This window comes from Salvelinus sp. IW2-2015, unplaced genomic scaffold (genome assembly GCF_002910315.2).
Source record: "Salvelinus sp. IW2-2015 unplaced genomic scaffold, ASM291031v2 Un_scaffold2125, whole genome shotgun sequence".
NCBI classification, from domain to species: Eukaryota; Metazoa; Chordata; class Actinopteri; order Salmoniformes; family Salmonidae; genus Salvelinus; species Salvelinus sp. IW2-2015.
In genome coordinates, this window is record NW_019943460.1 from 33,014 (window position 1) to 48,906 (window position 15,893).

At 41.1% G+C, this 15,893-nt stretch overlaps 1 pseudogene; it reads left to right on the forward strand.

Annotated features, from left to right (window-relative positions):
• Positions 1 to 360: 360 nt before the first annotated feature.
• Positions 361 to 15,269, forward strand: LOC111968349 (hydroperoxide isomerase ALOXE3-like; annotated as a pseudogene).
• The last annotated feature ends 624 nt before the right edge of the window (positions 15,270 to 15,893 follow it).

Here is a 15,893-nt window from a genome sequence, read left to right on the forward strand (position 1 = left end):
GTAAATGGTACTTATCCTCCAATGGAGACTTCTTTATAAGTGCCTAATTGTCCATTTATGTACAGATGTTTGTTTATGCGTACATGTGTACAGATGTAAAGTATTATAGAATCACATCTCTACTGACCAGTGTGACTATGATTGTTTTTAGTGTCTCAACTCAATTTGAGTGGTCCACAATGTATAAAAAAACGGTAGTGTATAGTTGTAGCATTTGTGGAATGACGCATTTTTTTTCTAAACTATAAACTCCAAAAAAACAAATAACTCTTAACACAGAAACATTTATGTGAAGTCACCTAAGCTACCATTTTGTATGTAATGGTGAACGATAGGCTGTGTATCCCGTCTTGATTTACCATGTCTATTCCCTTCAGTTGGAGTATATATGCCGAGGGTCTACCCCAAATAATGAAATGTGACAGCGCTTCTGATCTCCCTGCTGAGGTCCGCTTCTCTTTCACCAAGGACATTGAGTCAAGTTCACAGCAGTCGAAGCGTAAGTTGGAGCACTGGTTTTCAAAATTGTTTTGCTTAATGTAAAACAGTCACATTTTGCTCTTCCCAGAGTAACCCTGAAGTATACCCCCTCGTGTGCATTTACCTCTAGGCCTATGCTCTTTGTGAATTCTTCACAAGTACCACCTGAGTATAGGCCAAGTATCCCCAGGGGAACATGGAACCCAGGTTGAGAACCATAAGAGGCAGCACCAGGAAATGAATGAGATATTTAATCATCTCTATTGGCATATCCCCAACACACCTTTAAAAAMACTTCCTTTACAGTGAGATGAGATGTGATTGTCCTACACCAGTTCAGGTAATTGTGATATTATGAGATGTTGGGAATGTGGCCATCAGGGTTGTGGTGGAACGTGGATTATAGGAATGGTGCCAGTAATAACACCCTCAGGCAAGGTTTTCCGAAATGAATTTGTTTTTAGCCACTCAAATCATGCCTGAAATCGTATCAAATAACAAGCCAATTAACCATCTAGCAGACATTATAACCAAATAGCTGAACTTTTCACCAAATCAAATGCCAATTGACACATAATATTAAGGATATGTGGCKTGTGAATGAATCGATCACCCTAGGGGGAGGATGTAGATGATGAAGAGTAGTGGACCTAGCTCAYAGCCCTGGGGGACATCCTGGCATTGTTAGCACCATTCTCTAATCAACTGCACCATCTTTCTCATGTTGAAGTAAAGTTCCTCCTCTATCCTGGCAGATTGSTGTCACTGAAACTAGAAACCCATTCCACCAACAAGAAACAATGGAAGAGCCTAGATGAACTCAGTCACGTTTTCAATAGCCACAAGACTGACGTCTATGGTAAGTTGGGCTCAGTCTTAAAGAAGGCAGCAATCAAATAGCTCACTGGAATCATTAGTAACTCATTATTATTTTGCACAAAGTTTCATTTTACACATGATCATTTTGTTTTTTTCTAGAATATGTCGAAAAGAACTGGAAGGAGGATGAGTTTTTCGGGTACCAGCTTCTGAATGGCATCAACCCCATGATGATCCATCGCTGCTCCAAGCTTCCAGAGAACTTCCCCGTCACAGAAGACATGGTGAAGGCTTCCCTTTTCGGAAAAAACCTTGAAGCAGAAATTCAGGTTTGTAAAAATGGAGTAATATATGTCATTCATCGTTCTGTTATTGCTCTAGTGGTTTCTTCCTCAGGAAATTGTGTGTAGTACAATACAATATGCTGTACATTGTGTCAGTGTAACGACTTTCCTCTTCTTCTGACGAGGAATAAGAGATATCGGACCAATGTGCAGCGTGGTAAGTGTCCATTTTATATAAAAAACACTGAACATACAAATACAAAATAACAAAGTGAATGAACAAACGAAAATCGAAACAGTCCCGTATGGTACAGACACAGGAAACAACCACCCACAAAACACAATAGACAACAGGCTACCTAAATATGGCTCCCAATCAGAGAAAACGACTAACACCTGCCTCTGATTGAGAACCATACTAGGCCAAACACATAGAAATAGAACAACAGAACAAAACATGAGAAAACAACATAAAACACCCCAACTCACGCTCTGACCAAACTAAAATAAAGACATAAAAAAGGAACTAAGGTCAGAACGTGACAGTCAGTACTCTTCCTTTGGCATGGTGGTGTTGTTGGCAACATCTGCCTCCCTAACTCATTAATGTCCTAACCTAAACAGAAAGGCAACATCTTCCTGGTTGACTACAAGCGTCTACATGGAGTGACTGCAAACGTGATCCACGGGAAACAGAACTTCTTGGCTGCTCCTCTCTGCTTGCTCTATGTGACCCCAGAAGATAAGCTCATGCCCATCGCAATCCAGGTACATCTCACATAAGAGTGAGATCTATACTTCCGAAACCCCAATTAAATAATCTTAACAGAATGTTTGCCACTGGGAGTTCTCTTGAACAAAAGGAGTCCCATAAATGGACATAAATATTGCCCAGAAATTAACTAATTGACCAGAAAGCAAAAAGCATGAGCAAAAGCATATACTGTTAGCCTAAACTAAGGGTTGGGGGTTTCATGATTGATGTTATATCCTATGTCTACATGAACCATACAGGCAAAACTCGTTTTAACCTCTAATTCCTCCCAAACCCGGATCCGGGAGTACCCCATCAGTAAAAAAGCTGACTAGCATAGCCTAGCATAGCGTCACAAGTAAATACTAGCATCTAAATATCATTAAATCACAAGTCCAAAACACCAGATGAAAGATACACATCTTGTGAATCCAGCCATCATTTCTGATTTTTAAAATGTTTACAGGGAAGACACAATATGTAAATCTATTAGCTAACCACGTTAGCAAAAGACACCACTTTTTTTACTCCACAGTTTTTTACTCCATCAGTAGCTATCACAAATTCGACCAAATAAAGATATAAATAGCCACTAACCAAGAAACAACTTCATCAAATGACAGTCTGATAACATATTTATTGTATAGCATATGTTTGTTGTTAGAAAAATGTGCATATTTCAGGTATAAATCACAGTTCTACATTGCAGCTGCAATCTGAAATAGCGTCGATGCAGCCAGAATAATTACAGAGACCAACGTCAAATACCTAATTACTCATCATAAATCATTTCTGAAAAATACACAGCGTACAGCAAATGAAAGCCCAACATCTTGTGAATCCAGCCAATATGTCAGATTTTTTAAGTGTTTTACAGCGAAAACACAATTTAGCATTATATTAGCTTACACAATAGCCGGAAACACAAGCCGTTTACCAGTAGCAAAGGTTAGCGATCGTAACAATCCAGCAAAAGATATATAATTTTTGACTAACCTTGATATACTTCATCAGATGACAGTCCTGTAACATCATATTACACAATGCATATAGGTTTTGTTCGAAAATGTGCATATTTAGCGCACAAATCGTGGTTATACAATGTGATCAGTAGCAACAGTTCATGCATTCTGGCCGGCGCCATCTTGGAGAGGCACCTAATCTAATCGATAAATATCGTAAACTTGACTAAAAAATACAGGTTGGACAGCAAATGAAAGATGCATTAGTTATTAATGCAACCGCTGTGTTAGATTTTTAAATTAACGTTACTAGACATACAGTGTGCGTTACAGCCAGACCAGTGCCGCAATAATGGCGGAAATCCTTTTTCATTTTTCCACATAAATACGGAATAACAATAATAGCTCTTACTTTTGGACGAGCTTCCATCAGAATCTTGGCAAGTTGTACTTTGTCCAAAAGAATCGTTGCTCGGTTGTAAAACGTCCTCTTCAACTTTGGAACTAGCAGCTAACAATAGCTATGTGGCGCAGCATGCCCAAATGTTCAAAACGCAATACTAAGGAAATTCCGAAAATCACAATATACTCGCATAAACTGATATAACTCGGTTTAAAATAACTTCGTTATGATGTTTCTAACACCTATATCGAATTAAATTACAGACGGATATACTAAGGCCGATAACTGAGCGTTTCAAAATGCCATCCTGAGGTCTTGCTTTGCGTCATGACGAACGTCAAAAAGAGAGCTCCCTTCGTTCCTTGGGGCTTTATAAGGTCTGAGATCTGCGTAGAAACTCCATTCCAATTCTCATTGGTTACTGACATCCAGGGGAAGGCGGGTGCAGTTCATGTCGACCCATAGGATACATACAGAGCTTTAAACTGATCTGAGAACAGAGCCTCGTTTTCAGACCTTCGCAGTTCCTGTCATGAATTTCGCTGCAGAAAGTTCTGTTTCACCCACAGACATAATTCAAACGGTTTTAGAAACTAGAGATTGTTTTCTATCCAGTATATAATATTAGTCATATTGTACGAGCAAGATTGAGTACGAGGCAGTTTAATTTGGGAACGATAAATGTCCAAGTTGAAACAGCACCCCCTATAGTGACAAGAGGTTTTAAGCAAACAACTATTAAACTTCCGTATGTCTTTAAATTGTAACAATATACACATTCTCAATTAATGAAGCAAGCCATGATTGTTCTGCTTCCTTTCACAGCTGAAGCAGGTGCCTGAGAAGACAACCCCATCTTCCTTCCTACTGACTCTAAGTATGACTGGCTCCTGGCCAAGATCTTTGTGAGGAACGCTGACTTCACTGAACATGAGCTGAACTTTCACCTGCTGAGGACTCACCTGCTGGCTGAGGTGTTTGCCATGTCGACACTGCGTAACCTACCAATGGTGCATCCCATCTACAAGGTATATACTTCCTGCTGTGCATGCAGACACTGAGTTTGTTTTCAACTGTTATAACACTACAGTTGTGCGAGTTCTCATTTTCCTATAACTCAATACTTTTAAACATAATTAAGAGAACCTGAAGTATTTGCAAATAAATGTATTCATTGTATGTATTTTTTGTAATTGAAAGTTGCAGTAGGTTGTAGTATACTACAATACATAGCTTTTTTAGTTGTGAATTTKATGTARGATRGTTCCATCTTTCTCCATAGCTCCTGATCTCTCACTTCCGCTACACTCTGCAGATCAACACWCTGGCTKGACAGGCCCTCYTATCAGAGAAGGGGGTGATCACAGAGGTACTGCCTATTCCATTCTTATATTGTTGTGTTCTATAAAACGCTAATACTTATGGAATGTCACAATGCTAGTGGAAACTGATTCAAAAGCATGAGAGCTCTGTGTTAAAAAATGAAGCACCCTGCTTTCTGCATGCTTATAAATGCACCGCTGATACAATCCATTTCCACTAGCATTGTTACATTCTCCAAAAATGATTATTCTGGACGTTCCTAAATTACCAGCTAACTTATTTAAAAACTGTTCAGATTAAACAAGATGAAGTACATCTAAAATAAGGCCTTCTAAACACTATACGATTATACAATCGTGACTTTTGTTACGTTCCCCAGCAAAAATGTCACTCAAACAGAAGGGGGAACTAACAGAGTCACTGACCAACAACCAAAACAAAACAGGTGGGGTTCTGAAAGACACTCATGGGGGTGTCCACTGAAAGTTGACTAGTAACAACAACTGGGACCTAAAAGACACCCACCATGAGCTCCGACAAAATTTGCCCAAGAGGCAAACAAAAGAAAAACCCACATCAAAATTACAGACAAGAAGCAAACCAAAAAGGTGGCGCAAAACAAAAATCAGACAAAGGAATGTTTTTCTAGAACTCAAATAGGGAGCACCACACCTAAAGGTGTTGACCCTCCACATATCTCAAGACATCTGGAGCACTGGGCCACCCACTCTTAAATAGCACCTGGGCCAGCACCGGTGAAACACCTGCCCACTAACAAGATGGTAACCAGCACAGGTGTAACACATACTGTCTAATGAGGTGACACCAATCGGTGCGCCCTACATGCTAACGAGCTGTACTGTATGTGCTAAAGTCCAACCTCAAAACATAAATAGAAAAATCAAAGCCTGTAACACATTTGACACTGAGCTGGTTATCGTTTTGAGATGTATACCTAGCGACACATACCACTGTAGAGTAAATTGATCATCAGGCTGAACTGTCAGGCGTTGTCTAGCGACACATACCGCGGTAGAGTAAACTGATCATCAGGCTGAACTGTCAGGCGTTGCCTAGCGACACATACCGCGGTAGAGTAAATGATCATCAGGCTGAACTACAACTAGCTGAAACAGCCACCACATTCCCCCACATGGTAGCTTCTTGTCATTGTTGCTGCTATCTGACCGTTCAGACTCATAACACACAGCCATCTGCCCCATCGATGCGTGTGCATAATTTTATGTGATATCAGGCAACCTGTCTTTGTCGCTTAAACCACAGAGCTGCCCTGGCGTCTGTCATTAACAAGTTCTGTCTTCGATAACCTGTTTGATTTTTAAACATCGATCGCTGTTAGACACTGCATGTCCTATTATATGACACAAGGGGAGAAGTGATAGGTTTTTCTCACTGGTTACATAAAATGTTGGATGAAACATGTTTATGTGGCTGAAGTACCCGACAGGCTTGATGGAAACAGCACATTTTTGCAAAAATAAAAATAAAAAATAATACTTTAGACCAGGGTGGATATTTTTTCTCTTGTGAAATAGATTATGTTATGATTAAAAAAGGTGAACTATCCCTTTAACCATCTTGAAGAATGCCATGTTAGGAGGTCAGGGATGATGGAGTTCCTGAAGAAAAGCGGTGGCCTCATTGACCTACAGCTCCCTCTGTATGCGGAGGACATCACTGCACGCGGTCTGGAGTCAATCCCAACTTCTTCTACAGGGATGACGGACTCAGGTTGTGGGACATCGTTCACAGGTAGTTTGTGTACAGGTCTCTTCAGTTTTGTGGTGAAAAATTCAAGATCTGTCATTGACAGCACAATATAATTTGTGTATTATAAGGAGGCTAGTTCATGCAGCTACATGTTTGCTCAGTTTACTAATCTAGTTACCTCCTTCTCCAAAGTAAATCATCGCTGCAGATTATAATGAGGTTTACAGTATTTTTGCAAAGATTTGTGCTCTTTTGCACTATGACAATGTAGCCCATAATATCAGTGCTGGGTCATTCCGTGAAATGAGTGCCTTTTGTGTACCTTTGATATTTTTAAAGCCTGTTATATTAAAGCTATATTAATGATCATGGATTTTTTTTTTTATTTTTATATGAATAAAGTCTTGCTAAAGTGAAAAAATTCAGCATTTTAACATGTCCCTCTGTGCATCCTCTGTGACTTCTAGGAAGATTTTAACCCCCTAACCTCAACATTTCTACAACTTTTCACCATTATTTTAAAGCTTTAGTTATTTTTGTTGCTTTGACAAAGTAATTTCTGAAGATTATTATATTTTCACATGATTAGTGATTAAATTTAAAAAAAAAATAATGTTCCTAATTTTAAGGTCAATCCTGTTAAGTGAACTGACTCTTTTTAAATGGTGAACATTTTTTTAACTATTTTTTTTGTGAAGAACATTAAACATCTAGTCAAATCATAACAATTTGACTAGATGTCAAAAGCGTAACACTTCAACCCAGTTACCCACAGACGAAGACAGACAGACAGACAGACAGACAGACAGACAGACAGACGACAGACGACAGACAGACAGACAGACAGACAGACAGACAGACAGCAGACAGACAGAAGACAGCAGACAGACGACAGCCAGACAGACAGACAGACACAAAAATTTTTCACAATTTTTAAATGAAGCTTACATACCTGGGTCGCTCGTCTTTTCAGTTTGCTGCAGCTAGCGACTGCAACGAGTTGCAACAAACACTCCAACAGGACAGTTTTATCTCCATCTCATCATTCAAAGTCTCAATCATGGACACTTACTGACAGTTGTGGCTGCTTTGCGTGATGTATTGTTGTCTCTACCTTCTTGCCCTTTGTGCTTTCGTCTGTGCCTAGTTAAATAAAAATGTAATTTCCCCTCCCTGTTGCACAGAACAAGCTTCCATTCCCTGTCACCATGAGATTTATGGCTGATTTAAGATAAAATCGTCAAAACACTTACGGTCAACCCTGTTACTTTGTTTGTCACTTAATAGGCCCTTACTATAATATTTTTATTTTTATTTAACCTCTGATATATATTRTTTTATGAAGTTTAACATGTGCTCTTTATGATAATGTTAAAATTAGGTGAAATAAAAATCACCAAGTTACACTACTCATAAGGCCCCTAACTGGTGGAACAGCCCTGTGTTTTGTCATAGTGTTTTGCTAATACCTGATGTTGTCCTGTGGTTTTGTATAGGTTTGTTCAGAAAATGATTGGTCACTACTACACCTGTGACTCAGACGTCCAGCAGGACTCTGAACTGCAGAACTGGATCAAGGAGATCTTCTTCCATGGCTTCCTGGCCAAAACCAGCACAGGTTACACTTTTCTCATTTAAAAGACACAGTAGCTCTTTCTCAACTCTTAATCATAAGACTACATCAGTGCAATACAAATGTACAGATCTGATTTGTTGATGAGTGTTTCTGATAATACGTAATATCCAGAACATTCCAAGTGATTCCATACAGTATCTACTGTAGGTTTGAAACCAATTGGCATCAGATTTTCATGTGAATATTCTAAAATCTTTTTTCAAATTTTCCCACCAGTGGTGTTTCCACCAAATGGACTTGTTGCTGATAGAAATCAGTGCATGATGACAATTTACTTAAACATTTTATTTTTATTTTTTTTTATCTCAAGTTCAATGTGTTTCCATCACATTTTAATCTCTATCGATAGTTTTGTCACAAACTGTTGCGTTAAATAGCTAATGTGCCGACTCTGGTCTTGACTCGTGTGCTCTAGCCAACAGCTGGCAGATACAGTGAGGATGGGGGTAGTCTACATTAGGAGATTATTATGGCAGTCAAGCATCTATCATCATGTCACCAGAATAAACCTTCGATATTTATTGGAAAGGAGCATCAATATCATCACTGTGCACTTTCACCACCCTGGGAAGTTCATCATAATTTTTTWAATCTGTAACATGTTGCTGAAATGTGTATGCTAAAAATGAGTGGGTGTGTCAGTTCCTGGAACCATAACCACGGAAAGCGAGGCCCGGCCCGTTGCAGCTCTATAAACTTTCCCCACAATAACCAAGTCGTAGTGGACCACACACCATATCTTTGCGTGACTCCAAGTTCTTGGATTAGATGTGATTATATCAATATTTGCACAAAAGATATTTCCACTGCCATTTCTTGCATAATTCATTTGACCGACACACAAATATCCCACAATGTCGAACGAACAAATGATCTGCTGTCATTTATTGTAATTGTACCGAAACTTCCTGTTTCCATCACAGCTTCATTACTTTTTGTATACAGTTTGACTACATAAAAGCTGTGGATGGAAACATAGTTACAGAAAACTAGTAATTTCATGTCTTTCAATGGTGGATGGATGACTCTCTTTGTGGATACAATCTGGATGATTACTCTTTGTTTTTTAAAATCTTTAACTGAACACTTTTAAAGCATTCATAAACTGCCATTCTTCCTGTTCTCTTCCAACAATTAACAACAATCTGACCAATCAGAATAGCGCAAAGTAGTTGCAAGGTAGATAATCATTACCATTCCAATTCACCACACTGTAGAACTAACAACAGTGGCTTAGAAAATAACTCATACAATAATCTTCATTTCTTCCCTCCTCCCCCTAGAGAAACGTCCCCGTTTCTACATTGATAAGAAAAAATAATACTGCTGGAGGTCCAAAGATCTGTAGACTTCTCACTTCAGGGCCTAGACTCCCCTGTCACTTAAGAGCTAATTCGCGGCGACCTGGGTTCTCAGACGAACTTTGCTCCAGTTCTGCTGGTGGGGGTGGAACATCTGGTCTACTGAGGGGTCAGGTGTCAATGTCTAATGGGCTGGGCAAGAGGGGTCATGACAAGGGGCCTGGTGAGGCACAGGGGGATCCAGGGACGTCTCAGGTAAGTAGCGTTCCCATGTCTACAGGGCCTAGAGAATCTGAAGGGTAAGGCACCTGACAAGGCTGTCAGGGTCAGAGGTCAAGAGTGCAGGAAAGTGTTCCACAGGCTCATTCGTTCCAGATCGTTCCAGAGGTGTAGGTCTTAAACGATTTTAGTGGATCACTTGGGTCTTGTTAGATTGGTCCAGCAGGTACCTGACCCTGTAGATTAAACCAGGTCCTCTTCTGTAATCCAAGGCCTCTTCAAAAGGACCTTTCCAGTGATGTGAAAGCTCTGATGTGCTATTGTAGGTTTAAGCCACACGAGGTCTCTCTGGTGTTAGAGAATGTGCATGACATTCGTCGTAGTCCCGTTTTTGTTGAAGTGAGCATGTTCTCTGTTCTGTGTGGGAGATCCAAAGGACAGACTGGACCATGTCGTGAGTTGAGCTGTATGATCTGCTGGCGATCCCGGTGTAGAGACGGACCACTGCAGTCCAGAGGGAACAGTAGCCTGGCTGACATCTTCGCTTCTCAACCATGTGTCAGACAGAAGAGGCTGAAATCCGTTGTAAAGGGAGTGCTGGTGTTGTAGGCCAGGGCAAGTTGGTTGAGGCACTCGTCACCAGGCTGTTGGGCAGTTCTTGGTCAGGAGATTGATGAGTGTCCGATTTTAAATTGTTCCACCATTCCATCACATTGTGGATGATGGGGGCTGGTTCTGGTCTTCTAAACTCCCAGCAACTGGCAAAGGTCTCGGACAATGTCTGCCTCAAACTGATGTTCTTGGTCAGTGTTCAAGGTCTCTGGTATGCCATGTTTGCTGACAAAGTTCTTGAAGAGACAGTGCTGGTCTTTCATGGCACAGAGGGCACAGAGGTTGACGCACTTTGAAAAATAATCCTGCACRGCAAGCACATAAAGTGCCTTCAGAAAGTATTCATACCCCTTAGCTTATTCCACATTTTGTTGTGTTACAGCCTGAAATCAAAATGGATGAAATAGTATTATTTTCTCACCCATCTAAACACAATACTCCATAATGACAATGCAAGAAAAAAATAAATAAAATGAAAATGTATTTAAAAATAAATGCAGAAATATCTCATTTACATACGTATTCACACCCCTGAGCTAATACATGTTAGAATAGCCTTTGGCAACAATTACAGATGTGAGTCTTTCTGGGTAAGTCTGTAAGGGCTTTGCACACCTGGATGCCGACACATCTTTCTAGCGAATTTACACGCTGAAGCTATGTTGCGCTTGGTGACCTCTGATTGTTTCATCCTAACATCGTTGGTACCAACGTGGATAACAATATCCCTATACTCTCTATGCTCACCAGTTTTAGCCAGCACCCTCTTCAGGTTATCCTTTACGTCTGTAGCCCTGCTCCCTGGTAAGCAGTGTATGATCGCTGGATGATGATTTTTAAGTCTAATATTGCGGGTAATGGCGTCGCAAATGACTAGGGTTTTCAATTGGTCAGTGCCAATGGTGGGAGTCTTCGGCAGCTCAGAACCCGTAACGGGTGGAGGGGAGTCTTGAGAAGGCTCTGCCTCTGACTCATTGCTTAATGGGGAGAACCGGTTTAAAGTCTCTGGCGGCTGAATGAGCGACACAGGTTGAGCATGCCGACAGCATTTCTTTCCAGGAGCCTTGAGAAAATTGTCTGGCTGTGGAGACTGTGCAGAGGGATTTATACTGTTATCTGGACTTACTGGTGGCACAGGTGCTATGTCATTCTTTCCTACACTTAAATTGCCCTTGCCTAACAATTGCATCTGAAGCTGGGCTTGCAACACGGCTATTCTCACCATAAGGCGATAGTTCTCCTGTATATTATGAGTACAGCGACTGCAGTTAGATGTTACTACTTAGTTTTTCCGGCTGGTGGAGGTCCTGTAGAACCATGTCCAGATAAAGCATCCATGGAGAAAAAGTTGAATGAAGAAAGTAGAGCGAAGAAAAAACMAAGAAGTTGTTGTTAAATGTGTTAAATGCAGATTGATGAAACTGTTATTAAAAGTAAAACTGAAAAGTTTGGCAGGTAGCCAAGTAGCAACAAACAGCACAGCAGCATGGGGACAAYTCATCCATCTTCATAGAGGGTGCAGCAACATCCAGGGAAGGTGATGTGGTARAGRAGGTCTTCCACAACTGATATCCAGCAGGGCATGTTGCTGTTGCAGGAAACCAAGCCTAGTATCACTGAATGGTGGGCCCCTCTGACAACTTGAAACTCATGCTTGAGATGTTCTTTCCCTAGGGGAAATACATACTGACAAAGTCCAGGGAATGTCCAAACATTGTCCATTGACAGAGCGAGCAAATGCAAAGGATGTCTTCATGGGGCGCTTTTTCAGAGCTGGATGTGAAGTTCTGAAATCCTCACTGATGATGGAAATGGTCGATCCTGGGTCAAGAAGAGCAGACACTTCAATTCCCTCAAAGATGGCAAGTATGTTAGCTGAAACACCCTCTGTGGAAGCCATCTTGTCACTTTCGATTTTGAACCGTGTGGTGTCAACAAGGAGCTCTGGTGCACTGACTGAAGTTTGCTCCTCAACAAACAACTAGTGATCGTTTCCCTGCTGTGTGGAACCAGACACGTTAGACTGCCTAATGTCTGTCAGGGGACTGGAAGTGTACAATGCACCTGTAATGAGGGCTCACCTATGCCTCTATTCTTGGAGGTGGACTCGGGCTGCCYTGTCATCTGTCCCTTGCATCAGACTGGTGCCTGTAGTCTGGGTAGTGAACTCTTAGTGGGTAGTCTAGAGAGTAGTAGCGACAGCTTCCACCATCAGAGCTCCAATCACGTTGGCATTGGCAGTATTCTGGAGAGGCAATAAATTACAGACGGTGACACTCTGGGCCACGGCATTCAGGTGAGTAGTAGGGTGAGTAGTAGGCTCATGGTGGATGTTGAGTTTGATGGTCTGGTGAGAAGCCGAGTGCTCTTCTGGCAGCATCATTGGATGGGGTGGAGGTCCTATCGGCCCAAAAGCCAAAACACTGTGTGAGGTTCTGGTTTTACACCTGTAGCTGGCGTACTTCACTCTTCAGGCTATTCACAGGGAGAGTCAGATATTTCACAGCATGAAGGAGCTTCTCATCCTTGTCATTAGAACGAACCATAGCAACCTAGTCTGGGGTCTGTGCCACTGGCGGGTATGCAGCATGTAGTTGGAGAGCTGCACGTGTTCTTTCAAAGCAACTTGCAACGAGCAGGGCATCACCGATGTCCTCCGCTCCATTTTCATGAATCTTCGCCTGCAAGGCTGGGTCCAATCTGGCCGCAAAGTGGTGAAACTTCTCCCCTTCCTGTGCCTTGAGGTCATAGTCTGGGAAGGCCTCCAGAATCAAAGAATCAACGAGTGATGTCAGCAATGTACACATCCAAGCTCTCACCAGGCTTCCTAGGGCGAGCATTCACATGTGTCTGAAAGAATGGAAGAGAGTGCTTGAGGCCAAGGGCTTCCTTGAGTTTGGTCTTGACAACAGAGTAGGTCTTCTGAACCTTTAGCGAAAGGCTGTCCCAGTAGAGGAATGCTGAATCAGCTAGGTGTGTGGGCAATACTGAGGCTAGCACAGGTCCGACTCCATATCTGGCAGATTGTACATTGCCTGCACAGCCACTTCAAAGCGCCAAGACCAGAAAGCAAACAACCTGTGCCATCTCCCTGAAAAGCTGGTGGTATGTACATTTCCAGGCGCCGTGAGAAGTGATGGGGGGCTACAAAGTCAATAGCATTGTCCAAAGGTCCAGCTTGATTAGCATTGTCTAATGGTCCAGCTAGTTTAGCATTAGCCAGAGGTTCAGTGCTATTGTTGTTCAGAGATTCTGTTTCAGACACGTTCCAAGAAAGTAGCAAAAAGTTGGCAAATAAGTTTAATTTTTTTTTGCAAAAGTGACAAAAACTGCAGTAATCCTCTAAATCTCTCAGAAAAAGATAGTAGTAGCTCTTACCAGCTGTCCAGATAGTCCTTATCCTTGTGCTAGCTGGTGAAAGTATCTACAATGTCCATGGAAAAATACTTCCTGTTAGCTTCCAACAATTAACAAACATCTGACCAATCAGAAGAGAGCAAAGTATTGCTAGTTAGATAACAATTACCATTCACAAAAAAATTGCTTATTCGGCTGTACGTTTCAATAAAACAAAGCATTTGTCCACAATTCATAGATTTCGGATACTCATTCACTGACAATGAAGCAAGCAAGCAGTGTACAGATACATAATGTATCATGTGACTAGTTTTGCAGCTGTCTGCATTCGGCACTACAGAGAGAGAGAGGGAGAGAGGGCAAACTCCACCAAATTAGTTTCAATGTATGGAATCACTTGGGAATTTCTGGATTTTAGGTCAACTTCCCTTTCATGGTTAACATTCCAAAACATATCCCGGATAATTAGCTAAATGTCAATACAGTGTCTGAATGAAGTGGTTTACTGTACCTTCTCCATGCAGGAATCCCTCAGTCTTTCAGTTCAGTGACAGAGCTGGTCAAGTTTCTCACCATGGTGATCTTCACAGTGTCTGTCCAACATGCTGCAGTCACAATGGACAGGTGATGAAACCTATTGTGTGATTTTTAGCTTGCCGTGTTTCTGATGTATTATATTGGAAAAGCAAAGTAGTTTGATCTATTTCGCCATTGTCATCCCAGTTTGATTTTGGGGCTGGATGCCCAACTTCCCATTCCCTGCAAAACCACTCCACCACTAAGGGGCAGTGTACTGAGAGCACCATGCTGAAGACCTTCCCTGACATCAATACCACCGTCAATGGCATGGCAGTGGTGTACCTTCTGAGCACGCAGTCCACTGACTATGTGAGTATATGAGAGAAACTGTATTAAAATATATTCTATAACTTTAAACATTTCATTACAATCCAATCGAATCGTTTCCTTAGTAGTCATATTAAATATCCTCAGTGGTTCATGAAAAATGTTATTTTTTTCAATTTCATCAACTCTCTTGCCTCCTTAGGTTGCTCTTGGAAATGGCTATCAGGATCACTTCAGGGAGAGACCCCTCTGGAACTGATTCACAAAACTCAAGATATGATGAAGAAATGCAACTTTGAAATCCAAGGCAGGAATGTCTCTTTGCCCCTGTCATAACCTACCTGAATCCCAACAATGTCGAGAACAGTGTGGCCCTGTAAAATGATCGGGGCGTATTTTTTAGGCACCAAATGGAAGAAATGCACAGATACAGGGAGGACTACCTGGACTTGTCCAATAAGAACCACTTGTTTTCATTTTCCATTGAAGCATGTTTTACAACCTTTTTCTACGGTGTGCCCTAATAAATGCAACCTAGGTAATTGACTTTGGTTCAATTGTTAGATACATGTTGCACTTGAACTAGAACTTGAACTGAAACAAAAATATTATAAATAACATTTTACTTAACCCTTCTATTATGTTAGAAAAGACTATACACGATTGATGTTCTGGGCCAATTTGGAAATTACATTATGACAGTTTCCTTATCAAAATGTGGCTGCGGATCTGACTTCTCCAGACCTTTTCTTCTGAAACAATGTAGTTCTCCTTCCCTTCACCTTTCTCACTGTCAATCAAGAAGATAATTCTTCAAGTTTTACCGGTGAAACATCCATGCAGTATCGCAACCAACCATTTCATCTCAATCAGTTTGATTTCTTGAGCTTATACAGCGTTTCAAACTATCCTACAGTGTTGTTTTGAATAATGTACATTGTGTGAATTGTGGAGCAGATAGTGTTAACTGTAGCATAGCCTACCTGTGTATTTTGCCTAGTGGACCTATTAAGTTTTGGCCACATGAGGAAAATGCCTGGTGTTTTTGTCTTACAGTAATGTAATACTATGCTATATAGTCGGTTCATATGTGATCTTGCGACATTGATTCAGCTTTGTCCATCTTTATTAAAGAGCACCATTCGTCAGAGTAGCCTGTTCTCTAA